Here is a 25,696-nt window from a genome sequence, read left to right as displayed (position 1 = left end):
ATGGGCAGGTGAGCCACCTCTGGCCCCCCTAATGAAAAAGGTTTTAAGAATCCCAAGAGGAGAGTGAAACTCACATTTCCCTTCTCGGGGGAAAGGGAGTGGAATCAGGTCCTGCCCACTGTGGCCAATCACCCATCGGGCTCAAGCCTCCTGTCTCTCTGGGCCTTGTGACTATGGGCTGAAAGAACACATGGCATTGATGGTCGTAGCCATCTCTTCTCTTTCTAGCATCCCTGCTTTGCTGACTTGGTTTCTGCTTGTATTTTAATCGTCCGGAGTATCAAGAGCCTTCCTTGGCTCTCACTGAAACCATCTAGCGGTGCTCTCGGGAAGCTTGCGCCCAAACCGCTCAACCACCTTCCTGGACTCAGGAACAAAGAAAGAGAACAGGGGCAGATATCATCCCTTTTAAGGGACATGAATTTTCACGCATCACTTCTGCACGTGACCCTACTGGACTGGGCGGCCTTGTCCTCAGGTGTGTCTCGGTAGGGTGCTTTCCCCATATAGGAACCCTGAAAGTCCCACCTCCCAAGATGCCCCTCAGACCAGGAAAACCTGAGATGATGTGTCACCCTACAGAGGAGCGCTTCTACTAAAAGTATAAGAAGGGGAGAGCGAACATTAGGTTCAATTAACCATCCCCGCCCCACGTCCTCCAACTTCCAGGTCTACATCTCTCTCCCCTTCTTCTTGTTTCCTGTTTTTTAAACTAACCCTATTTAGGGACTTCCCTGGTGGTCCAGTGGTTAGGACTCAGCGCTTTCACTGCCGTGGCCCGGGTTCAATCTCTGGTCGGGGAACTAAGATCCCATAAGCTGCATGGTGTGCTAAAAAAAAAAACTAACCCTATCTAACATTAGGCAGCTTTCTCTTGTTATTTCACTGTTTGCTGTTGCCAATCCTGTCTTTCCCAGGTGACTACGTGAACTTCAGGGGGGCAGACACAGTTATATTTATTTGACATGCACCCAGTGTTTCACAAATTACTAGATACGAATATACATTGATGTTACACACTATATATATGACAGAGGACATACGTCAAAATATTAAGAGCACGTATCTCAGATTTGAGATTAACAAGCAATTTCTAACCTTTTCTTGTGCTTTCCTATATTTTCCAATTTTCTACAGTGGTTGTTCATTACTTTCATAATTAGAAACTCCTATCATCTTCAAAACATTTGTTAAATAGTAGTTCATAGTAGGAGAAGGTGGGCTAAATCTCCATCTCTATGTCTGTAATGGAAACACCTACAACACCAACTGTGAATCTTTCCATTCACACCAGTTATTTTATAAATTTTATGGGTTCACAGAGTAATTTTATGGGTCACAGAGTAATTATTATTATTGCCAGTTTACACAGGAGAAACCTGAGGCTTTGGAAGTTTAATGATCTGATACAGTCGCTGGCTAACAAGGGAAGGAACAGCTGCTTCTCAGAAATCTGGAAGGATCATTTCTAACATTTCCTGATGCTTCCTATGGGTCAAGTGCTACCCTAAAAATTGAACAGGTTTTAATTCATTTAACACTCATGACAAGCCTGCCAGCCGGGTTCTAATGGGGCCCTCTGAGGCTTGAGGCTGCAGAGACAGGGAAAGTACCTTGCCCAGAGTCACATAACTTGTTAATGGAGCCTAACCGTTACCCTAGTTGAATTCTCTTAACCCTCTCTAAAGAACTTAGGGCTTTCCTCCTGAAGCACACAGGAAAGAACGGGGTTGTTTACTAAAAAGGAATGCTAGGATCATGGACGCCTTTCTTTGGTTTGTTCATGTTGCAGGTAAGTTGAACATTTTAACGGGACAAAAAGCAGGATATTCAATTCAACGCACAGAGAATCAGCAGGAGAACACTTCTGCCATTTTGTCAATGTCATTCACAGACCAAATGTCCGCCTGACACGGTAAAGTACCCTGTTAGGACAGCAACCATCTACAAGGGTAGGTGGCCTTTCCTTCCTGTCATCAACTAATTCTCACAACGACTTTGTGTTTTGAATTCATATATCTTTTACCTATGAAAACCAATTTATGCCCCCCACTGTCCAGATGGTCTAAAATTTTCTCAAATATCCAACCTACTCCAAACTTGAGCCTACAAATTTCTTTTCTCCCTTATTAGCTGGAGGATTGAAAGTCAATACCAACTTCCTGAAGCCTCAATGCATTTTTCATTAAATGCTTTCAAGTGCAAATTCCATGCACGTGCATTACATTCACTCATAAGAAAAGTTTGCCATTGGTAGCACTATGGGTTCCATTAATGGAAAAAATTAATACTGAAGATTTGCTTTTTCAGAAGCTCAAGATCTGAAAAGGGCCTTGGAGAGCATCTGGTCCAGGAGTGCCCAGCTTGCAAGTCGTCATGGCCTGGGGTGCCTCACGCTCCTCTCACACATGCACCTCCAAACTTTGCTCAGTGGTGAAAATCGGTGTTTGCTACAAATAAGGGCAAATAATGTTTCAGCAACGTGTGTCAAATAGAAGGTTGAGAGAAGGTCTCACACCTTGGATCAGAGGAGGCAAGAACTTGCTGCAGGTTAGGGATGGAGAACCAAAGTAGGTGCATGCTGGGGCCAGTGAAAGATTGTGAATCAAACAGACCAGGGTGGAGCTGTGCCTGGTGGGTAAGTCAAATGCATGTCAGGGCAGCAAGCAGTCGGAACCAGAGCACAACCATTTGGTAACGGTTCAAAGTGTCTCAAGGATTCTAAAACTTGCCTTTAGTTTTAGACTCATGTTTACCTTTCTTTCCATGGCTTCAACCATCCTGCATAATATCCTAATATTTGAAAGTGTGCTAAACCCCAAAAGGTTGAGTTCCGCTGATCTCATCCAGTAATTCCCTTTTACAGATCAGGCGAGTGGGGCCTTGATAGATTAAGCCTCTCACCAAAATCACCTCTCTTGTAGGTGAAACTCTGATGGGTATTTTATTCTGAGCTCTTTTTTCCTCCGCTTTATAACCTGTAAGAAGCCAAGGCAGTGCAGATACCACCTGGACCCCAACCACTTAAAGAGAAGTGAGGAAAACTAGTATATTTATGGCACTATAGCAAAGTGCCGTAAACTGAGTGGCTTATCAACAACAGAAGTGTGTTTCTCAGAGTTCCGGAGGCTGAAAGTCTGAGATCAGGGTGCCAGCATGGCCAGGTTCTGGTGAGAACCCTCTTCTGGGGCCTCTTGTCACTGTGTCACCACTTGGCACAAGGGGTGAGCTGGTCCTCTAGCATCTCTTTTCTAAGGACACTCATCCCACTCATGGGGGCTCCATCCTCATGACCTAACCACCTCCCCGAAGCCCCACCTCCCAATATCATCATTTTGAGGGTTAGGATTCCAACATGAATTTGGGGGGACACATTCAGTACCTAAAAATAAGTTACATCAAAATTAAGCTATGCCTACACATTCACTCCCAGAACTCACTTGCTCACCCCCATTCCTTGGCTAGGTCTCCCATGCTCCTTTCCTTCTTGGTGAATCTCTATGTGACATCTGCCCTGGCACTGTCCCTGGGCTCCAACTCTCATTCCACACTCCCTGACCATCTATCTTCTAAGACCCTTAGACATGACGCTCACAACTGAACTTGGCTTTGCTCTATTCCCCTGGACATTGGCCACCAGCTTCTTCCTCAGAGCGACAGCCTTTTCCAGCAAAGACAATGATTCTATAACAAGCTCTGTAACTGCTCCCACCCCACCCCAAGTAGGGCAGCGCTAATAGCAAACCCAGGGTTTCTGATGGTCACTTTCTCCCACCCTGTGCTGGGGTGGCCCAGGTGCCTCCTTGCACATGCTTCAAGCTCTCAAGTCCAGCATAAATCATGGATCATTTGGCTTAATGCATTTATATATTTATCATGAATTTATGTCATCGTCTGGCATGTGCCAGGCATGGCACTGGACACGGGGGACCTGGGAAAGATTAAAGCAAAACACAAACAAAGAACAAAAACAGACCCTGTCTTCAAAGAACCTGCAAACTGAGAGAGAGAGAAGCAAATGCAAGACTTGAATGGCTGAAGAGTGACCAACCGTGCAAAGTGCAAATGTGCAGAGGAGCAAAGGCAGCTCAGAGGCAGGAACCGTCAGGAGGAAGGTGAGAAATCCAGGAGGCAGGTGCAGCTAAGAGGGCAGGCGAGGCTTCAGACATGATATGAGTTGAATTTGATAGGAGAGCAGACATTTCCCAGCAGACAGAGAAATCCCATGCAGAGGGAGCCGCAGGAACATCCACAGAGAGGCACCAAGCAGCCCAGTGTGTGCAAAAGACTCCAGGCCCTTGAGAGAGACCTCTGTGCAGGGTGAGAGCAAGAACTCAGGAGGCAGCTGTGCTTGGGGCTCAGCCGCAGAAGACTGACACTGCCTTGGAGGCCGCTGTTCTCCATCTCCCTCTCCATCATCCCTCACGATGTGCTGTGGCAGCTGTGAAACACGTCTGCATCCCAAAGCTGGTGCCTGGGGCTGAGGTCACCCTGAAGTCTTCTTCCCTCACATGTCTGATGCCTGGGGTGGACGACAGGACAGGGGTGGTGGTGGGGGAGGGGCAGAGCCCAAGCCCCCAGGAGCCCCCGCTCTCAGCGGGTCCAGGGCCAAGCTATTTGCACCGCCCCAGGAATGCTTTCTAATCGCCATCTCATTAAAAAACGGACCAACCTTACAGGGAGGGGTTTGCATTAGCGTCCTCATCATACAGACAAGAATACTGAGCGAGGTTCCTCAGTGGGTAGAATCAGGACTGGATCCCACATGTCCATGCATTTGGCCGGAGCCTCCCTCACGCTCTCCCCCGACCGCTGTCCCGTCTCCCCTGTCTGCTCCCCATTCCATGCCCCACCTTGTGCCGGTCACCGTCAGAGGGACGGGCTGGGTGATGGTGAGTGAGAAAAACAAGGAGAAGCAAAGGAAAAGCCCCTCCAGGCAGCGAGGACGCAGGGGAGGGGCAGTGGGACCTGCGCGAGACCACATGGCCTCCCCAGCTCACAGTCACTCCCCTCCCCACTCGTGAATGATACATTCACGATGCCGGTGGCACCGTCTCCCACCCTCCGTGGCGGGGGAACTGGCTGAGCAAAGGAAGGGAAGCTAGAGGACACCCCACAGGGGCCTCACCCTTCCCACCCCCTCCCAACCCCCGCTCCCACCCTCTCCTTGGGGACCTGTTTCCAGGCTCAGCTCCTACCAGGAAGCCCCTCTGATGCTCTCCCTGGGCTCCCTGGACCACAGACCAGCCCCTCCTCCATGCCACGCCTGCTGGAACCAATTCCAGGCAATTCTAAGTACTATTCAGGAACCAACTGACTTGCGCCTGGAGACCCTACTCCCTGGGCCCCATGGCATGCTGGGGGTGGCATTTCCACATCTCGATGACACGAGGGCGCTGTTTCCATGTCTCGAGGCACTGCAGCCATTCAGGCAGTGCTCACTGATAGACACACGATAACGTCATTCATTCTGAAGTTAAACCGGCTCTAAGTCCCAGCTCTAGAACTGCTCCATAGACACGTTTCCGTAGAAACGGGCTTGGTGTTCTACACACTTTCCAATCAACCGCTTGGAACGCAGAAAGGCTATCAGTCATGTGGTATGGTTAGTCTCCTTTAAGCTCACTGGCTCCACAAACAGGAACTGAGGGCTTAGCGGGTCCTAGGTATTGTGACGGCGATTGGGATGCAAACACCGTGAAGGGCTCAAGTTTACAGCTGAACATCTACTTCACTGAAGCGCCCCGGAGGGCAGCGGAGGGATGGCTGGGCTCTGCTGGGGTTAATGGAGCAACGGTTACCAAGGCGACTGGGGCTAAGCACGGAGAGAAGGGATGGGGAAGGGTCTTCAGGCTGGGCGAGCAGGGTAAGCAAAGCCCGGAGGCACTCACAAGCCGAGCCTTCGGGGAAACAGAAAGTGGCCCTGTGTCTACAGCAGAAGTGGGAGTGGAGGACAGAGCAAATGTGGCCGGGAAAAAAAAGCTTTGAATGTCTTGTTTAGGATTCTGCACTTTACCTAAATCTGATGGCAACTGACAGTCATCAGGAGATTTTCAGCAGGGAGAATCGTGATCAGCTTGGTGTTGTAGAAAGACAGCTCTTACAGTGGAGTGAAGAATAGCTTCGTGGGAAGAAGTCGATCTGGGAGTCAAGATAAATCAGGGCCTCTGCAGCCTAAGCCACCTTCCTACCTAGACCCTGAAATATGTCCTGAATTGATTCTTCAAATTGCCACACAAGGATAACAACCCAGTGAAAATTATAGCATCTGTATCCACCAATTTAAACTCCATTATTATAACCGTCCAGGGCAAGGGGTGTTACTATTTCAACCAAAGAGGTGCCATTGATACCCAAGGCAGGTCGTTGAGCTTCCTGATTGGAGATGCTCAAGGCTGCAATGATACGTTCACGATGCCGGTGGCACGGCATTTAATCAGAATGTTGCTCCTTCCTCTTGTCTTAAGAAGTGCATCCCTCCTACTCCACAAGTCCCCCTTAGCGCTAATATTCTCGGGGATTCTGATAGCTTGTGCAAAATGCATTTCTGGTTCAAGGGCTTAAATACTACTCTGGCTGCTTTTTTTTTTTTTCTCTTTTGTTTCCAGGCAATTGTAATTTATCACCGTGATCACTTCAGAATGTCAAATTTTCTCTTTCTACCTCTTTCCTATGTTTATTTGCAGTCATTTTCGTGGCCACCCTTTCGCTGGCTTGTCTCTAGTCTGCAGGTGGAGTTGATGGCTGCTACTATTCTACGTGTCTCCTGCATCACTTCCTTTTGTGAACCAGCCCCACCCCACTCTTCCTCCCTGTAGTTTAAGGGGGGCTGATCCCACCCCCCCACCCATGTACAGGGGCTAGCCCATGACCCGGGCCTGGCCAATGAGTCTACCATCTCCCGAGACACAGGAGTCCTTCAGGGATGGGCAGCTGACCACGGCTGGGCCAATGAGCGTCATCCCTGGGATCGCTAGAGATACGGAGAGATTTTGTAGATTTTGATACTAAAAAATCATGGAGGTAAAATCCACACCCAAATCTACTTATTCGAATCCTCTACCACATGACATCCCCAGGGGAACACATGCTTCTCACCTTCATAGTCCTCCTGGGGCACTAAATACATAATACACCCAGCGACTACCTTGGAAAAGAAATAGAACGGAGATTGGCAGAACTCTGGAGGGGTGTGGAAAGCCCAGGAAAGCAGGATGTCTTCCTGGAGGAAACTCTTTAGGAGCATCGGGAAGCAGGAGGTCTTCACGGTAGATCAGAGGTTTTCCTGGGGTATCGGTGTTCAGGAAAGTTTTTACCAAGGAGATTTGGGGTTTTGAAGACTAAAGAAGGCTGTTAGGTGAAGAAAGATTGGAAAAGCATCGCAAAGAGAGAAACCCACTCAGCAAAGACAAGGAGGAAAAGAGAACATCGCCGTGGATCAGTAGACTCAGCTCTCTTGTCTCATCAAAAGAACTGGCAGTTCGGAAGAAACATCTAAGAAGCTGGTATGGAGGCACAATCCAGCCACCTAAATCAGTGGACAGGGCCACCAGATGGCCCTCATGGCCCCCAGCGGACACCTGTCACCTGCCATTCAGAAAGGTGACCCTCTGAGCGAGGGAGTTGGAAGAGGGAAAAGAAGTAGTGGCTGGACCAGTTAAGAGGCTGTTTCGACAGTTGGAGGGGATGCTGGTCAGACGCTGAAGAAGGTAATAGGCAAGGAAACAAAGAGTGATGCATCTCCTGGCATCTTCTCCTCACATCCGCCAGTCCCCCGCCACAGTGCCAGAGCCCCCGCCATGCAGGGACTGAGACCCCCCCGGGGCTCCACTAGCTATTCTAACTCCATTTCCTTTGCAGACTTCAAACAGAAGCTCATTTATTCAGGGAATGGCATTTAGAATCTCTCATCTTCTAAAGATAAACCACACTCTCTAATACTCGTTTGGATTTCTTATTCTCTAGCAATTTGAAGAGTCTATGCTCCTCCTAGAACACTGTTTTTTAATTCCGTAGTTTTAAAAAATTCGCCAACATGGAAAATCCTGACAGAAAGACACAAATGCACACACAAAAAGGCAGTAGAAGTTTCCATTCTCCTTAAAAAAAAAAAAGAAAAAACCTTAAGAGATGTACGACAACCCACACCATGACACAAAGCCTTGATTTAATATTAGTAATTATGGTATTGCCTCTTGAGTCCAACACATAGATTGAGATATCCATTTTTGATATAAAATCATTTAACACAATTTGACAACTCTATGCTCCAGCAATTAATTTTGTTAAAACCCACCGATCGATAAGCACAGAACCAGTGCTAATTGATGATGACATCACGGCCCCGAGGCCATTGCTGGGCTATTCTGTGGAAAAGGCTGGACCGGCTTGTCCGCCTGCGCTGTCTGCAGTCAGGTCAGTAGCCAACAGAAGTGCCAAGTGCAGCGGGAAGACGCCCAGCTGGAGTCTTATCCTCTGTCTGGACCCATTTGCTTTGGTAATTACATTCTTCCTATCTAATTTCCCCACCACCAACCCCCTTGAGTTTCAACTGGTTAAGACTTTAACTGACTCCGTCAGCTTTCTGAATTTTTCTATAGCTCAACTCAGAGGGGAAGAAAATGGGAGCCATTTGATACATGCAGACATTGGGGCCAAGGCTTTCTCTTGCTCCTGCACCCCTGAAATTAAAATGAATCTGAGTGGAGGCTTTGCAGAGCAAGGGAAGAACGCAGAAAGGATGCAGCAGGAAGGACAGAAGGGTATAGTTTTCAGATGATGGAGTTAAAGAAGTGAGCAGATCAGCACTTCACTTCCTGTTATATAAGAAGAAATGAAGCTGATATTTCACTCCAGACAACACTCCCCCCCGGTGGAAAATCCACCATCCCATTTGTGGAGAATCTAGAGGACTTTCTGATTTACCATGTAGTCAGAAATTGGGCTTATACTCTGCGTCAAATATGGAAATTCTAGGAGCCACTCCAAACAGAAACATGAGTGATAGTTTCTGTACAGACTTAAAGAAGTGCAGACACAGACTTTCAGAAGCACCACTGTGGTGTCTGAACTTACACTGTTGTATTGAACAACATTTTTGCTGTTAAAATAATCACATGGGACAAAGTGAGGGGCTCAGGACCACTAGGGCCTGAGAAGCAGGCTTTATCCCAGCTCCTGAGGACTTTTCTGAGGGCGTCTCACTGCTTGCCTTTCCCCACCAGATGAGAAATTCCTCCAGGGCGGGAATAAACTCCAATTCATTTTAACAGCCTAACCTCCCTCCACCCACTCCCCACCTCCAGCCCTAAGACCCCCCACTCAGCACGTAACACGGGCCTTTTATAAAAAGTCTTAATAAGTACATGTTGTTTGACTCGCCTCAAACACTAAAAATTGCAGTCACAATTTTATTTTGTGAGGTATGGCAGGCTTAGCAGAAAGAAAGTGCACTTTTGTGTAGACGAATTATTCCAAACCATTATTAGTTTTCCAGTTCAGTCCATGAGCTATTAGGCTTGTAAGGTGGCTGCAACTGTTCTGCAATGCCTTTCAAATACCCACAATTAACCGAACTAAAGAATAGTTTACCATGAAAGAGTTGATTTTAAATGCCAACAGTTGAGTAATAACGATCAAACTAGAAAATGACTTGGCTGAAGGAGGACTTCTGCGAAGGTTGTGAATCTTACTGAGCCTCTTATATCTAATGTCCCCTGTAAATGCCTGACCACACTTTCCCCAAGCTACACACTCGTCAACCTGTCAGCCAATTACAGGCACATTTTACTCAGTCGTGGAAAGAACAGAGAGAGAAGTTTCAGAAATAAGTGGAGAAGAGAATTTGAGAGAGGAAGCAGATAAAAGACATCACGTATGAATGTGAGTGACGGGGTTAGCGTTAGTTGTGCTCTGAATTCTCAGAGAGAGAGGGGCATTTGGACAGGATCCTAGAGCGAGGGAAAGACGAGTGAATTTGCCCTGTACCAACCAGCAGGTAGGTATACTGGCTGCTATTTGGAGGTGGAGATGGGTAGAGCTTGTACCAGTCTCCAGCCTCAGGAAGATTTGGAGAGGAAAATGTTCAACTGGCAGCAGGGCAGTGAACACTGCTTTTTTCCCTTTTTGTTTTTGCCCAGAAATTCTGTAGGAAGAAGCCTTTCCCCATTCTCAGCTTATGCGGTTCAGGTGGGGCTAACCTCTCCCTGACGCCAAGAATGAGCACGTGACCCAGGCCTAGCCAATCAGAACATGCCCCCTCCAGGGCCATAAGGATCCAGCGAGTGGCCCAGCCCTTCCTTGGGGAAGCATCTTGGGACGCTTCTGGAGTTATCTGGAAGCAGCATCCTCCATCTTCTGAGGTCAGTTTGGGGATCCTGTAAACACACACTACTTCGAAACCATGTGGGGAAACGGTGCCTTGAATATAAAGGTAACCCAGAGAAAAGAATATAAAGGTAACCCAGAGAAAAGAAGTGCTGATAGAAAGGCCAACCCTGATTACATTCGCTCTACGAGATCCAGGTGTACCTGGCTCAGTACGGCTGTAGCCCTAACTTCCTAATCATGGATGGAAATAAGTTCTTTTTGTAGCTTGTGATCATTTTAATTGCGATTCTTTTATTTAAGTAAAACTGTCCTACTAATATAAGGATATTCAGACTGTGGGTGCCCATAATTAAAAGAACATCTGTAAGACAAGTTAAGTCCCCGAGTGGAAGAGATCTAGAGGGAAAACCACTGGAGCCATTGCTGGGCACACATTAAAAATTCTCAGTAGATGCTTACAGAAGGAAACAAACTTTAGGAAAAAGGATAGAAAGCCATGAGATGTCAAACGGCAGAAAAGAAAACTTCCATGTTCTAAGGAAGAGGGAAATTAATTCCTTAGAAATCAATCTACAGCCAATTAAAATACTCAGTGATAGATCTCTTGGATGTAATATGGAAGAATGTCAAAGGGGATGGTGAGTTTCTTAACGGCTTAGCCTGGGTCCTGTTCATCCGAGGACCCTCACCCCCACTATTCAGCACAGTTACCATCTCTGTCAGCAGAACCTTCCTTTCCTTTCTGAGATAAATAACTTCAACCATTTTCCAAGTTCCTCTGTGTCCCCGAGCTGATTCTCTGCAGCCCTTTCCTAATAGAGTCATCATAACTCTTTCCATGATGTTAAAGTCCAGATAAGAACCCAATCTTCTCCTTCATGACAGCAAGTGCATTATCCATGTCACTAGCTATTTCCAGTTTGAATTTCCAGAGAAACTGAACAACTTCAAATAGAAGACGCTCACTGGTGCTCTCTTCCCCAACACGTTCTCAATGTATATACACCCCTTTGCTTTAAACAGCAATGAAATTCTCTGTCTGGTCGAACCAAAATTCTAACACTGTAGGACCCTGTTTGAATGATGGTCAGTCCCTTGTGTAATAAACTCACATCATGTACACATTCAGAAGGGTTCTTTGTTGCTTTGTTTGTTTATTTTTACTAAATAACTTGAGGTAAAACATATTCTTGCTCTAGATTGCAGGCAAAAATGTTTCACCTTTAATATTCCAGTAAAATCATTTGTACTCTACAACCTAAATCCCACTCCCTACCTCCATAAAATGATCCCTGAACTCGGATTATTATGTGAAATTATACTCTCACTGTCAAACAGGCAAATACACATGACATTCAGTTTTCTGGTGCTAATAAGTCAGTAATCACACTCTCTAGGAAAAATTCTCTGTGTTGGCAATTTGGATACACATTTTTAGATCATGAGGCTATCACACCTGATTTCTTAAAGAATTAATTAATTCCAAAAGAAAGATATTAATTCTGGAAGGCTTGTTTTTAGTTATTAAGAGTACCGTAAACAACCAGTAGAGCTTGGCAGACTGAACACATGTACTGACATGGTTTCCTCCTGAAATCCCACTAACAGGACAATACGTAGATAGCAGAAATACATACCAATTCACCTGCACGAGGAGAGGAGAAGAGATTGCAGCAGTGACATGATGGAAGCAGAGAAGCTGCTTGACCTGGCAGACCAGGACACCTGACACTTACCAGGGGCATTATTCAGAAGAGGTGATTCACGTTGCCTCCGAAGTGGAAGTGAGTGTGTAGCTGAAGTCAGAATTGCTGAGTCAGCCCAATGAACCGAGACGGCCTGCCTTCCTTCATGTCCCGGAGGACTAGAAGCTTATTTCATGCAGCGAGTGCCACAGTAGCTGTGTCCTGGCATGGTTACCACGTTAGAAACAGAGGGTTGTGGGGGAAACCTGCACACTGATCCTTGAGAACCCCTCTTGCCCTCACATCACTGGCCTCCAGGCTCACGCCCTTGAGGGATACTAGAGGATGTCTCCCTCCAGAAACTAAGAGCTTAAGAGAAGAGACCTACAGGTACGACAATCAGGAAGACCCAGAGCAGCTGTTCATCACAACCACCTTGGAGCACCATCAGGTCATAAAGCCCACCACACTCACACATTTCAGTCAGCTTCTCAGCGCCTCACTCTAATATCAGATCACCACGTAGGAGAAAATCTCTAACACAAAAGAGACAAAAAATAGCTCTCAGAAGAAGCATCCATGAAATCATGAAATCAAAGCAGGAGACCTGTTTCTATTACAGTATCACTCACATCTGGTAGGTGTCTGGTATAAAGAACATTAAAATCAGCATAATTTTTATAAATGCTGCTTAATGACATTGAGAGTAACTAACATCTCAAGGGACCAAAGCTGAGAAAAAATGAGAACTTATTGAGAGGAGGCAAACACTCTGTCGCTCTTCCTCTGAAATGCCTGTCGATTCAGAAGCATCGCAGGAGAGGCTGAGAAACCGGGCAGAGGGTCGCAGTTTAGGGCCTGCAGTGTCCACAGAGATGGGAAAACAAAGGCTGGAGCTCATAGTTATTCAAACAGCCAGGATTTTAGTGAGGAACGTCTTGGAGAAAATAGGAGGCTTGTAGCAAACTTACTCCAGTAGTCCTCTAGACAGTGAGACTAAGCAGAAAATAGCACCAAAAGACTGAAAATCAAAATGGAGTGTCAGCAGTCTTGTATGTTGGTGAGATAAAACCAGAGTTCAAGGTGAGCACAGGCAATGCCCTGGGAGCCAGGGCAAAGAGGAAACTGATCAGATCCCACAAGGACCTCAACATCCTCAACTCACCTTGGCTGATTAGACCAGAGTGAGCTACGCTCCTCTAACTGCCTGCCAGAAGGAAACCACATCCTTTTTTAGAGGAAGATAACATCGTCCAGAGGCTCTTACGTTCGTTTTATACCCAATACCTTGCATTCTGTAAGAATTGTTAAAAATCAAGAAAAAATAAGTAAGGAAAGCAGACACACAGTTATTAGATATGGATATTAAAATACCTGTGATTAATGCATTCGATGAAATAGGTGACAAGAAGAAGAGTTTTGCCAGAGAACAGAAATTCATTTTAAAAAATCAAGTAAAAATTTTAGTACTGAAAAAGACAACAACTGAAATAAAAAGTAGAAAAGTTTAAAAGCAGAATAGACCCAGTAGAAGACAGTACTAGTAAAATTAAGGAAGCTTTAAATAAAATATACTTACTGAATACAGAAAAATTAAAATATGGAAAATACAGATAAGAGCAAAATTTACAGCAGTCACTAAAAGGTCAAGGGTGCATACTTTAAATTCTAAAATAACCACTAGAGAGATCATAAATCTTGTTTAAAATAATAACAAGCTAATTGAGAAGAGGAATGGACTAAGAAGAAGCTTATTATCAATGCTAATTAATACTGCTAAACGTCCAAAAGTCTTTTAAGAATTGGAGGCATGCATAAAGCACCTATGAAGTAGAGGTGATAATGCGGCTAAAATCATGAGGTTTACAAATTTAAAACAATTATAATAGGAAAAATAACAAACAAAAAAGAGTCAGAGCAAATAGAACACAACTAATAGTATGGTCAACTTAAACCCCAAACTCAAATATATTAACAATTACATTTAATGTAAATGAGCCAAACCAGTCATTACAATAAATATAAAAGTACTAAATTCTCTAATTAAATGAAAAAGATTAGTTGGCTACATTTTTTAAAACAACTATATTATGCTTACCTATTTAAAAATGGAAAATTTAAGTACACAGAGATGTTGGAAGTAAAATGATTAAAAAAGATATATCATGCAAACATTAACCAAAAGAGAAAAGATATACCTACACGAGCATGAAACACATTAGAATTTAAGGCAAGAAGCGTTATTAGAAATAAAGAAGGATATTTCAAAATGATAAAAGCATTAATCCTCCAGAGAGATAAAATCATTTAAAATTATTACACATAAAAACTTAGCTCCAAAGGCTGAAAAAATTATAGTCCATGAACAGACTAGGAGATTTTAATGATTCTCTCTCAGTAAATGATAGACAAGACAGACAAATAGAAACAGAAATATAAAATATTTGACAATGCAGTTAACAAATTTGGCCTAATCTACATATATTGAACCCTGAACTTAATAACTGCAGAACCACATGCTTTTAAAATGCATATAAAACATTTATCCAAATTGATTATGTGATGAGACATAAAACAAGACAATAAATAACAAGGATTTGAAAGATATAGAAACTGTTCTTTGACTATAGTGAAATTTGCCTGGACATCATTAACAAAAAGATAATTGAACAAATTCCCACATGTTACAGATTAAGCAATATTTTTCTATATGACCCATGGGTCAAAGAAAAACTTGCAACAGAAGTTAGAAAATATTTTGAACCTAATGATAACAAAAATATGATACTTCAGAACTAAAATAGAATGCAGCTAAAGTCACAGTGAAAAGTTACTCCCTTAAAATGTATATTTGATAAAAGAAGAAAGCTGAAAAATTAGTGATCTAAGTACTTATCGCAAGTTAAAAGGATAGAAAAATAAACAGAAAGATATCAGAAAGAAGGAAATAAAGATAAGAGCATAAAATAATGAAATAAAATAATTTCATAATAGAAAAAAACCCCACAAAAGCCAAGAGTTGACTTTCTGAAAAGACCAATAAACCGATAAACCCTGGCAATTTTAATCGAAATATAGAGATAAATAAGTAATTACAAATATTAGGAATGAAAATAGACAACACTTAGGGTTCTAGAGGTATTAAAAAGATAATAAGAGGATATTATAAACAATTTCATACGATTAATTTAGAAATTTTAAATAAATTGGACTAATTCCTTGAAAAGCACAAATTACCAAGACTGACACAAAAAGAAATAGAAAAGCCAAGGATGATTACATGTATTAAAAGAATTTAATTTATAATTTAATACCTTCCCCAAAAGAAAACTGCAGACCCAGATGGCTTCACCAGTTTATTCTTCCTACTATTCAAGGAAAAAATAGTATCAATCTTATCTTACATAGGAGTTTTTAAAAAGGAAAAAGTTGAGAAGCCAACTCTTTTAATGAGGCCAATGAAACCTGGATTCTAAAACCTAAGAAGGATATTGCAAGAGAGAACAATGAGAGGCCAGCAACAGTCATGAACATAGGTGCAAAATAATAAATAAAGCCATAATGGATCAAATCCAGCAGTACACACTAATGATAATACATAACAGTGAAGTTGGGTTTATTCCAGAAATGCAAGATTAAGATTAGAAAATGCTGGATGGAATTCTCCATATTCACAGAATAAAGGATGAATCCAGGATCGTAGTTGGAGCCTCTGCACCATCGTTTATCAGAAAGGAAGACACAGAAATCTGTAAGATCCAGCAAGCAGAAATCAGTAAGACCATAGATGACTCAACAACTCCATCAGTCAACTGGAGATAATGGACATCTACAGGCTACTTCATCCAACAACAGAATCCACATTGTTCTCATGCTCACATAGAGTATTCACCAAGATAGACCACATTCTCGGCCATAAAACACGCCTTAACAAATTCAACAGAATAAAGAGAAAACAGAATAGTCATCAGCACCAGAGTCTGCAGGTGATAGTGGTGGTGACACCTATTCCACGGCTAAAAATAAATTTGAGAACCACTGTCCTACAGAAATTATTAATAACTGTCAGATAACCTCATTACAGTTCCTTCCCTTGGCAGTCTTACCTCCACTGGAAATGATAACCTCTATTTGATTACAGAACAGCTCTGTCCACCTTCCTACCATCATTCAATTCCTTTTTAAAGAATTTTAATTGACAGAGCATGAGATTTGGAGTCAGCAGACTTGGAGGGCAGTCACAAGGCTTCTCCAAATTGAAGATTCCTCATTACTAAAAGGGAGATGCCAGCATCTGACCCGTTACATTACAAGCAATGAATTGAATAATGCTTGACTAATGATGAAACACAGTGCAAATACTACTCGTTATTATGTTACCCTTCCAAAATTTAAATAAAGCAATTAACGGTGACAGAGATTGGGTTTCACCCAGGATACAACCTCCTCAATAAAGATTATTTTTATCTGTTTTACATATGGAAATTAAAAGGGGCTATGGTCCTAGATTGAAAAGTGGGTGAATACAGGTGATAGGAATGCAAACAATGAAATGAACCAAGTAATGATGCTTCAGTCGTTTAAGACCCAGAATCCCCTCCCCTCCCCCAGAGACAGCCACTCTCCACCCCACCTCCCTTCAGAGCTCCGTAACTGCTGTCACCTCTTTTACTCTATTCACGCAGGCAGGCTCAGCACAGAGAGACAGTGTTGTGCAGCACTTAAGAGGTTAGGCTCCAGAACTAGACAAATCCGGTTTGAATCCCTGCTCCATTACACAGCGTAATCTCAGGTAAGTATCTGGTTACGCCAACCCTATTTATAAAAGTGAGGATTTTGAAACTTACCTCACAGACCTTTTGTAAAAATTATTCCGAGAGAGGGCATGGGATAAGCTTTGCATGAGGCCTGGCAAACAGTCATCACTTTATAATTTATCACCATCATCATAACTCTTTCATGCCAGACCCAGATTTTTATGAGATGAAATAGGGTAGTTTAGATAAAGGAGATTTTACTGAATTGGAAGAATCAAAAAAGATTTTTGAGGCAACGGTCACCAAAAGGATCCAAATGTAGTTTATGCATTCTTTTTTTTTTTAGTTTACACATTTCCAAGAAAGTTTTGATACAAACGGATTTGAGCAATCTTTTTTCCTAGGTTTTCTAAGTGATTTATAACTAAGGGATTTTTTTTTTTTTTTACAACTGCTTGGCTAGAACTGAAAGTTAAGGGAATATAGTACCCATCTAATTATCAAATACCCGAATGTATTACCTTTGGGCAGCCTCCCTAGAGGCCAATGAACCTACCAGGTCCTAGAGAAGTGGCCTTCCATGATGGGTACTGTGGTTTGTCCATCCCATGACTTTTCTCTTTGAAATCAAACCCCCCCACTACTGCACAATGTCCTGGGGTGAGGGTGGAGAAGTATCAGACTCACCCCAACCCCAGACAGCAGGACCACAATGCAGCTGGTCAATCAATGAACTCCATCTCCCTGGCAGGGATGATTAGAGTCTATTAGAATCTTGGGATTTCCTATGTGGACTCTGGGAAAAAGAGTGGCTTTCTCTTCTTTTTGGAACAAGTTTGGGACTCCCACTGGGCCATACTCGTCTTTGCTATCATGCAACCAGAGCATGCCTGAGGATGAAACGAACACATAGAGAAACAGAGCCAAGGTAAGAAAAGAGAGCCACGGGTCCAATGACATTGTTTGAACCCCCAAAGAAGTCACACCAAAAACTGATCACATTTACCCCCTACCCCATCAATAGTTTTATAAGCAAACATATTATCTTTTCTACTTAAGCTACTTCAGCTTCTATCACCTCTAACCAAAAGAGTCCAATGAATGTACTCATTGGATCAAACATTTCCCAGAATTTCCATTGCCTCTCAAGAGGCATTCTTCCCATCAATATAGTTGTCCCAAAAACGTTTTGACCAAAATATTTGCAAGAAGATCTATACAAAGATGTGGGTAGAGTCGTCTAGAGTTCTCGCTGTTAGTTTGTAGGGTTTTTTCCTTTTTTCCTTCAAGTTAGGGTCATCTTGATGGTGCCTTAACTTTGTATCTCCTTATAGAGAGGTTTTTTTTGTGTGTGTTTGTGTGTGTTTGTGTGTGTGTGTGATAGACAGCACTGCAGAAGCACATAAATATTAAACAGCAATAGCAAATTTTAAAATTTCAAGTGTATTGTCATTTAAAAATCACTCGAACACCAGCAAAAGGAATATCACGTTTTCAATGTCTTCAAATTCATTTCTGAAAATGTGTAACAAATGCATTCAGAGGCAGGAATGGCTCTTTTCTGCACCGTGGAGTTTTGTACTCAAAAAAAAAAAAAAAAAAAGAAATTCCCAGTGTATCTCACAACCATTCTATTACAGAGGAACTAGGACTCCCAGAAAGCAAGTAGAAAAGCTGAATTGGACTTTGACTCAATTAAGTTATAGCTCAGAGGAGACTGATGTCTGAGATGAATAACTGAGCTGGACTTTTTAGCCAATTTGCAACTGTTTATGCACGTTGTGAAAATATCTCACGATTTATTATCAGACACGTAACATCTGCTTGTGGTAAGAATAAATGAACCATACTGAAGCTTATGAAATAGAAAATAAAACTCTACCCCTCCTCATTTCATCCCTACTCCCCAGTGATAACCACTGGATTAATATCAATTTCCTTAAGCATCATTTCTTTAATTCAGTTGCACAGATGCTGGTCATATACAACAGACGAATTCCGTTTGGAAGGTACCTCTGATTTAACAAACTTAAAAGCTGTCTAAGAACCAGAGCAAAACTCAGTGACTGCAGCAACACAATCTATATAACTATAGCTAAGAATCCTATCTCAAAATAATGAATACAGGGTGATGTCACAACTGTGCAGCTTTGCAGGGTCCCTGAGGATAGTTTCCTGTGACAATAACATGTATTCTGTTTAGAAATGGGAAGGAGATTGTCGTTTAGTTGATCTCTAGGGGAAAAAAACCTGCAGTGTCAGTTTGTAATAAAGTCTCTGAGAGCGTCCGAGGCTGACCCTGGTGCTTAAGATCTAAGAGAAAAGTTAGAAAAACATAGTTTATGAGACTGTCCCTCCTACCAGAATGGTGAACCAAACTGTGTCTTGAATGACAGCAGGAAAATGCAAAATAAATTCAGGGAGCATGTGAGCCTCCTGGCAGTTAAACCATCCAGTGAGTTAGAAAAACCTCATGAAGTGGTGAGGGCAGGAGAACAGTTTGCTGAAACATCTGCTGCAGGAAGAGGTTCCAGCTCATTGGAACATCACTTCCCGTGCGCTTGAATGAGTCCCAGAAAAACAGAAGTCTGTGTGCATCATTACATATGCAAGGAAGAAACATGCACAAAAGTCACTGAGCCGACAGCCACTCGTAGCCCAAGATCAGCCAGTTTAGTTTTATCTCCCTCAGCGCAGCCCATGTAAAATGAAGCAGGTGCCAATAGACAGGGCTTCCCGTGCTTGATCTATGACAGGTGCATGTGTCTGGACAAGAAATGGAGCCCTGATCCCCTTCCCCAACCGCGAACAAGGTAATATTAACACGTGCCTCTATTTCCATAATGCACCATCCATTCATCCAGGCAAAATAGCATGTAGACATTAGTGTATGTCACAAGATGTCAATGTAACACACGTGAAATATGTCTCAACACCATAAATACCAAGACAGCTTCATCTTCACCGTCTTTGCTGAACTGTGCTCCCCAAATGAAAAGGTCTTAGTGGATCACATTCCCTTTCTATCAGTGGGCCCACCTGCCAATCGCAGTAGGGAATTGAGAAAGAGACTTAAGGGTTTACTATAGATATATTGTCTGTGCATCATTTACTGCCAAAAGAATTTTAATTTCTTTCTTTCACACATCAAAGACATTATCTAGTGAGTCATTTCAAGAAAATAGAGGTGGGTTAAGAATCCGCCTGCCAGTGCAGGGGACATGGGTTTGATCCCTGGTCCAGGAAGATCCCACATGCGGTGGAGCAACTAAGCCCGTGCGCCAAAAGTACTGAGCCTGCGCTCTAGACCTGCCAGCCACAACTACTGAACCTGCGAGCCACAACTACTGAAGCCCACGTGCCACAACTACTGAAACCTGCAAGCCTAGAGCCCGTGCTCCACAACAAGAGAAGCCACCACAATGAAAAGCCCACGTACCGCAGCGAAGAGTAGCCCCCGCTCGCCGCAACTAGAGAAAGCCCGCGCGCAGAAACGAAGACCCATCACAACCAAAAATAAATAAATAAATAAATAAAATTTAAAAAAAGAAAAGAAAAGACAGGTGAAGGCAAAAATGGCTTCTCAAATTACAAGGCGTTTCTGAGAACCCCATAAACCATACTGGTTTCGTACGACGTTGCCACAACAGCTCCTGGAAGGAAACAGGATCCATAATTCTTTTCTAGCCGAGTCTGCAACGAAAAGAGTTTGGTTTTTGCTTACTTTCAGGCTCCTGTGTCAGCTAAGCTTGCCTGGTTATTTTCTCTTCAGTCAGTGGCTGCTATTTGTCCAGCAAATCCGAGAACAGAGGCTGTTCTTTCCTAAAATGCTTCTAGTTCTTTTTTTAAACTTTTGCACAGACAAGCACAGTTTCTGATGCATCTCCTGACTGAAGAGCATCATTTATGAATCTGGAGAGACACTGAATTTTGGCAGACGTTAAACAAACAGCCGGATGGATCACTGTGCCTATAAAGGCACGTTTTTCTGCTAATCACAGGGAGAACCATTCTCCTCCGGGCCCATGTCTCTCGCATGGAACTGAATACAGCAGAAAGGAAAAGGAAAGGTTACTGACAGCTGGGTTTGGAAGAACTATATTAGTAATCAAGTTTATGGTGCATAATTAGGTTCCTATATCTCCCTTCCAATCAGGTTAAGATTACTCCATTTTATATTCATTGCATATCTGTACAATATCTTTATAAATATATGTACTGGAATGATGGATTTGTGCCTGACTTGGCTGTTGGTTATTTTAATATTTTAAGAATTAGCTGTCTTTTCCAGAATCTGTATCAGGCTTGAGCTACCAAAAATTAAAGAGGTGGCCTCCATGTGATGTGACCAGGATCCCAGGAGGCCTGGGAAGCTCGGTACACAGCCTGGCCTGGTTTAGGGCTCAAACTCTGGCCACTCCAGCCACTGACCCTGCAGGGACGAAAGCACTGATTTGGCATCAAAATAACTTGGGTTAAACTTTTATCTCTGACAGGTATTAGTTGTTTGGGTTTTCCCATGTCACTGGATGCTTCTGAACCAATTTTTCTCATCTGGCAAGTTGGAGACACAAATACCTTACAGGGCTCAGAGCTCATGGAAGAGAAGGTGAGTGAAGGTGGCCATGAGAATGGCATTTTCCTAGGAATCAATGTACATGAGTTGAGGTAGTCGGTGGCCTCTGTTTTGGCTGAAAGGTGGAGATTTTTACATGATAGAGAAACAGGGAAAGATGTAGAGGAGAGAGGGAGACAGAGAACAGGATGTCCACCAGCCCACCCAAAGCCCGGGAGGGCCACTAACCCTACACACCCAGTCTCCACCTGGGGTCAGCCTGGAGACCCTGCCACATAGGAATAAGGTCTTACAAGGATGCAGCACTGCCACAGAGAGCATGGGTAAAGCTAGCAAGGCCCAAAAGCCTGTCTGGAAAGAGCGACAGGCCAAGGACATTCCTACAGGGGCGAAGCAGAAGTGTCTGAGCAAATGTGTATTTACACGTAAGGTCTCTAACCGCTGTTACTCTATGTCAGCAGGTAAGACCTGTGGCGGCGGGAGGGATCATTAAAAATAACGGAATCTCATCTGTATTCACAAACCGTTAGGGCCTAGGGGAGTCACTGTTGCCATTATATGTAAAATATTTAGGTTATAATTACACTTAAGAAGAAATTTCCAATCTTCTCTCAAGAGTCTTCCTTTGGCCCTGGGGCAAGCAGTTCCCAAATGCAGTTAACAAGGGGAACTCATCCATTCTGGAGTATCAGGGAAGTGGTGAGCAGGGCTTGGAACATTCCCTACACGTATGCTCCCCAGTTCTGCCACCATATGGGCCGCAAGCCAAAAATACATCCAGGGTAACTCCAATAACATGTCCTATAATTGCTGGGAAAAGTACACACTCCAAGTTCCCAGGCAATATTGATAAGAGGGGGCATTTATGAATGAGAATGAGGGAGATAAAACAGCTGCTCAACTAGGACTCATAACCACATATGTCAGCTTATTCAGATTAACCTCACGTGTTCTAATGCTGGGGTTCAGAAAATATGGTCACTGTGCCCAAGATATGCTCATTCATCACTGTGAAAACCTGTAGTTTGTGTTCCTAGTACTTTTCACAAGAAAAAGCCATTATCTTAGCCCTGCGATCACAATCCCTCCCCTTCCCATAGCCATCCATCCTGCGTTGCAATGATTCTAACCATTTCCCCCATAAGGATGGGGGAGTAGTTCCATTGTCAGGGTTTGGAAATCAAACTGACACCACCTGCACCGTCACCAAACGGACCCCAGGAAAAGACCTGGCAAAGCGAGCGTATATAAAGGCAATAAAACTAGCTGGGCCCCGTTTAGCCCTTGCCAATTCTAAGTTGTCGTTATTTTTATTGTTTGGGGCTTTCTATGGCTAACTTTATGAGTTCGGGTCCCAAGGATGGTTTTACATTTAGGGATGAAGAGATATTACTAGAAGCATAAGATTAATGGGAAATTAGATTAAACATTATACTCCGATAAAGATGTTTTAAAAAAAATTTTTTTAAATAAACATTTACTATAAGGAAAAATCAGTTCCTCTGTTGTTCAATATCACATGGATCAGCAGCAATTCTATTTCTGGAAGAAAATTCTTTGAGGTAGTCGACAGTTTCATACCACAGGAGAGAAGATTTCATCTTATTTGTCAGTGTGGAGTGTGAGGTCAAGAAGCATCACTTCAGCTGGGAGTGAGCTGATACCACAGAAATATCAGACTAATACAATAAAGGGTTTGTTTAATTGTTTCTAAATCAGATCAGCCAAACCCATAAAGCAGAAAATAATTAATAGTTAACAATTCAGTGATGAAAAAATGTAAGCAAACAAGCCTTCGTATATACAGACATATCTAAAACTGATCACTCTGTGTAAGTTGGTGCAGCCACTATGGAAAACACTATGGAAGTTCCTTAAAAAACTAAAAATAGAGTTGCCCTATGATCCAGCAATCCCACTCCTGGGCATATATCCAGACAAAACTCTAATTCAAAAAGATACATGCACCCCCAGTGTTCATTGCACTATTCACAATAGCCAAGACATGGAAGCAACCTAAATGTCCTTCGACAAATGAATAAGATGTGGTATGTATACAATGGAATATTACTCAGCCATAAAAAAATGAAATAATGCCATTTTCAGCAGCATGGGTGGACCTAGAGATTATCATACTAAGTGAAGTCAGAAAGAGAAAGACAAACACCATAGGAATCTAACATACGACACAAATGAACTTATTTACAAATCAGAAACAGACTCACAGACATAGAAAACAAACTTATTGTTACCAAACGGAAAAGGGGGTAGGGGTGGGATAAATTAAGAGTTTGAGATTATAATACAAATGCCTATATATAAAATACTTAAACACCAAGGTCCTCCTGTATAGCACAGGGAACTATCTTCAATATCCTGTAATAAACCACGATGGAAAAGAATATATAACTGAATCAGCTTGCTGTACACCGGAAACCAACACAATACTGTACATCAACTATACTTCAATTAAAAAAAAAACACTGATCATTCTGAAACCATCTTTTTAATATTCAAATTCTTTACTATAATGTTCCTTACATCACCTTCAGTTAGATATTCAGGAGTAATGGTCTGTATGTATTAGGGTTCTTCAGAGGAACAGAACCAACAGGATATATTGAGAGATATCTGGAGGATACCTGAGAGAAAGAGAGACTGATTTATTATGAGGAATTGGCTCAAATGACTATGGAAACCAAGCCCCATAATCTGCTGCCTATAAGCTGGAGACCCAGGAAGGCCAGTAGTTTTAGCCAAGTCTGAGGGCTTGAGAATCAGGAGAACCAGTGATGTAAGTCCCAGTGTAAGGGCAGAAGAGGACCAATGTAAGTCCCAGTGTAAGGGCAGAAGAAGACCAATGTAAGTCCCAGTGTAAGGGCAGAAGAGGACCAATGTCCCAGCTCCACAGTCAGGCAGGCAGTGAGCTCTCCCTCCTTCACCTCTTGTCCTGTTCAGGTCCTCAGTGGATGAATGAGGCCCACCCACGCGGGTGAAGGTGATCTTCTGTACACACTGATTCAAATGCTGACCTCACTGGGAATCACCCTCACAGACACACCCAGAATAATGTTTGACCAAATATTGGGCACCCCATGGCCAAGATGACACATAAAAGTACCCATCACAGTATAGAAAACTAAAAGCTAAAAAACGAGCTCCCAGATAAGATTGCTCTGTGAACGTGTTGGAAACTCACCTTCTGGAAAAACGCTGAGCATTCTGGGAGCACATCGATGCGCTCAAGGTCCCACAGGGAGAACCACACCAACAGACACCCTTGTTCTCATGCCCCAGCTGCCTCCTGTCAGTAGGGCAATGTACACAAGGCCCTTCTGGAGGGAGTGTAGTCACCAGGGAGGTGTGATGTGCTAAGGTTTTCCCACCAAGAAACTGTTGGCTCCATCCTGTACCAAAGTCCTTATTTCTATGAGTTTGTGTGTGTGTGTGATAAAATATACATAATTATATAATGTAAAATGTACCACCTTAACCATTTTTAAGTGTACAGTTGAGTGATATTAAGTACATTTACATTGTTGTACAACCATCACCACCACCCATCTCCAGAACTTTTCTATCCTCCCCAGCTCTGTACCTATCAAACACTAACTCCCATCCCCTCCCTCAGCCCCTGGCACCTACCATTCTACATTCCGTCTCTATGAATTTGGCTACTCTAGGTGCCTCACGTAAGTGGACTCCTACAGCCTCTGTCCTTTTGTGACTGGTTTATTTAATCTGGCATAATGTCCTCAAGACTTAGCCATGTTGTAGCGTGTGTCAGAAATTTCCTTTTCAAAGGTGAATGAGATTCCATTGTATGTATGTACCGTACCGTGTTTTGTTTATCCATTCATCCACTGGTGTGCATTTGAGTTGTTTCCACCTTTTAGCTATTGTGAATAGCGCTGCAATGAACATAGATGTACATGAGAATTTTTTAACTTTTAAAACTTGATGGCATGGGTAAGGCAGGCTCATTTGGGAAACAGTAGATGGTAGTGGTTCAGAGGATGGGCTCTTAGGTGAGATGAGCTTGAAGCTCAACTCTGTCACTTACTAGCTGTGTGACCTCTGGTTGGCTACTTGACTTCTCTGTGCCTTAGCTGCTGAATCCTTAGTATACAATAATCATGTCTATTTCCTAGGACTGAAATTGAGCAATGTGTGTGAAGTGCTTATCACAGATCTTTGCACATAGTAAGCTATGTGCAATATTAGCTGTTATCTTTACATAGAAAAATTAGGGAATACAAGCAAGCTAATGAAAGAAAATAAAAAAATTTTTTTAAATCCTCTATCTTGAAGATAATTCTTATTACACATTTTAAGGTATATCCCTCTGT

Source organism: Delphinapterus leucas, chromosome 21 (assembly GCF_059928025.1).
Source record: "Delphinapterus leucas isolate spDelLeu-1000000601 "Yukka" chromosome 21, BTC_Dleu_Yukka2, whole genome shotgun sequence".
Lineage (NCBI taxonomy): Eukaryota > Metazoa > Chordata > Mammalia > Artiodactyla > Monodontidae > Delphinapterus > Delphinapterus leucas.
Note: the sequence above shows the minus strand (reverse complement) of the source record.